Here is a 3,267-nt window from a genome sequence, read left to right on the forward strand (position 1 = left end):
TGTGCCACCACGTCTACATTGCCATTGCATGATCGTAAGATAGCTAGCATGATGTTTCCATTGATGTCTATGCCATGCTATATCATTGCCACGGTACGCTACCGAAGGCATTCCATATAGAGTCATCGTTACTCTAAGTTTTGAGTTGATAGTGTGATGATCATCATTAATGGAGAATTGTCCCATGTGAGGAAATAAAAGAGGCCAAAGAAGCCACAAAAAAAAGAGGCCAAAGAGCCCACCAAATAAAAAAATGAGAGAAAAAGAGAGAAGGGACAATGCTACCACTTTTTCCACACTTGTGCATATTGAGCACCATGATCTTCATGATTGAGAGTCTCTCGTTTTGTCACCACCATGTAGCTAGGAAATTTTCATTATATAACTTGGCTTGTATATTCCAATGATAGGCTTCCACAAAATTTCCTTAGGTCTTCGTGAGCAAGCAAGTTCGATGCACACCCACTAGTTTTCTTTAAGAGCTTTCACATACTCGTAGCTCTAGTGCATCATTTGTATGGCAATCCCAACTCATTCACATTGATATCTATTGATGAGCATCTCCACAGCTCAATGATATGCCTAGTTAATGTGACTACCTTCTCTTTTTTTTTCTTGCAACCTCCACCACATTCCACACCATCTATAGTGCTATAACCATGGCTCACGCTCATCTATTGCGTGAGAGTTGAAAAGGTTTGAGAAAGTAAAGGTGTGAAACAATTACTTGGACAATACCGGGGTTGTGCATGATTTAAATTCGTTGTGCAATGATGATAGAATATAGCCAGACTATATTCTTTTGTAGGGATAACTTCCTTTTGGCCTTGTTATTTTGAAAGTTCATGATTACTTTGCTAGTTTGCTTGAATTATTATTGTTTCCACGTCAAGAGCAAACTATTGTTTTGAATCAAATGGATCTGAACATTCACGTCACATAAGAGGAATTACAAAGGACACCTATACTAGGTAGCATGAAAGCATCAAAAATTCATTCTTATCACTTCCCTACTCGAGGACGAGCAGGAGGTAAGCTTGGGGATGCTTGATACGTCTCAAACGTATCTTTAATTTTTTATGGTTTCACGCTGTTATCTTGTCTTCTTTGGTTGTTTTATGTACCTTTTATATCCTTTTTGGCACTAACTTATTAATTCAGTGCCAAGTGCCAGTTCCTGTTTTTTCGGTGTTTTTGACTCTTTTCAAATCTGATTTTGGAATGGAGTCCAAACGGAACAAAAACCCCGAAATGATATTTTCCCGAATGGAAGAAGACCAGGGGCTTTTGGGCCAAGCCAGGTGGGCTCCAGGGAGCCCACAATCCCTCACTCCGCCACTAGGGGGGAGGCGGCGGTGGGCAGGCTTGTGGCCTCCTTGGCCGCCACCTGACCTAGGTCTTTGGCTTATAAATTCCCAAGTATTACGCAAAAATTCAAGAGAGCCTAGAAAATACTTTTCCGCTGCCGCAAGCTTCCGTTTCCGCGAGATCTCATCTAGAGACCCTTCCCGGCGCCCTGCCGGAGGGTACTTTGGAGTTCGAGGGCTTCTTCATCATCATCATCGCCCCTCCAATGACTCGTGAGTAGTTCACTTCGGACCTACGGGTCCGTAGTTAGTAGCTAGATGGCTTCTTCTCTCTCTTGGATCTTCAATACAAAGTTCTCCATGATCTTCATGGATCTCTATCCGATGTAATCTTCTTTGGCGGTGTGTTTGTCGAGATCCCGTGAATTGTGGATTTGTGATTAGATTATCTATGATATATATTTGAGTCTTTGTTGATTTCTTTTATGCATGATTTGATATCCTTGTAAGTCTCTCCGAGTCTTGGGTTTTGTTTGGCCAACTAGATCTATGATTCTTGCATTGGGAGAACTGCTTGGTTTTGGGTTCTGCCATGTGGTGACCTTTCCCAGTGACAGTAGGGGCAGAAAGGCACACATCAAGTAGTTGCCATCAAGGGTAAAAATATGGGTTTTTTATCATTGGTTTGAGATTATCCCTCTACATCATGTCATCTTGCTTCAGGCGTTACTCTGTTCTTATGGACTTAATACACTAGATGCATGCTGGATAACGGTCGATGTGTGGAGTAATAGTAGTAGATGCAGAAAGTATCGGTCTACTTCTTTCGGACATGATGCCTATAGAAACAATCATTGCATAGATATCATCACGACTTTGCCCAGTTCTATCAATTGCTCGACAGTATTTTGTTCACCCACAATCTATTTGCTTTCATGAGAGAAGCCACTAGCAAACACTACGACCCCCGGGTCTATTCACATCCATCGTTTGCACCTCCTCTTTTACTTTGCTTTGTTACTTTGTTGCTTTCAGTTCTCACTTGGCAAACAATCTATAAGGGATTGAGAACCACTTCATAGTGTTGGGTGCAAGCTTTTGTGTTTGTGCAGGATCTTGAGATACTCTTCCGCCGGATTGATACCTTGGTTCTCAAACTGAGGGAAGTACTTACCACCGCTACGCTACATCACCCTTTCCGCTTCGAGGGAACAACAACGCAAGGCTCCAAGGCCACGGGGGAAATCATTTGCATACTTTCCTAGGAAGTTCCTTAAGGCGTAGCCACAGCTGAAGGATTCCTCGCGCCGTTGCTGAGGAGTATCAAGCAACACTCCTATTTCTGGCGCCGTTGGACGGTATTTTGTTGCAGTAGCAGAAGTATTTCTGGCGCCGTTGCCGGGGAGGAGAAATCAAGATCTATCCAAGTAGGTCTCACAAACTCTTCTCTTGCATTTACTTTTGTTGCCAGTTGCCTCTCGTTTTCCTGTCCCCCACTTCACATTTGCCGTTTTCATTCACCTTTTTCCTTCGCCGTTTTCTTTTGCCCTTGCCGTTTTCCTTTGCTGGTTTCTTTCTTGCTTGTGTGCTTGTTTGTTTTTTGAAGACATCATATCTAAAAACACCAAACTTTGCGACTTCTCGAGCACTAATAATAATGATTTTATTAGTACTCTGATTGCTCCCGCCACTAGTGCGGAATCGTATGAAATCAACGCCGCTTTGCTGAATCTTGTTATGAAAGAGCAATTCCCTAGCCTTCCTAGTGAAGATGCCGCATCCCATCTCAATACCTTCATTGAGCTGTTTGATATGCAAAAGAAAAGAGATGTGGATAATGACATGATTAAGTTGAAACTTTTTCCTTTCTCGTTGCGAGATCGCACAAAAACTTGGTTTTCTTCTTTGCTTAAACATAGCATCGATTCTTAGGATAGGTGCAAAGATGCTTACATATCCA

This window comes from Hordeum vulgare, chromosome 7H, assembly GCF_904849725.1.
Source record: "Hordeum vulgare subsp. vulgare chromosome 7H, MorexV3_pseudomolecules_assembly, whole genome shotgun sequence".
In the NCBI taxonomy this organism is placed as follows: Eukaryota; Viridiplantae; Streptophyta; class Magnoliopsida; order Poales; family Poaceae; genus Hordeum; species Hordeum vulgare.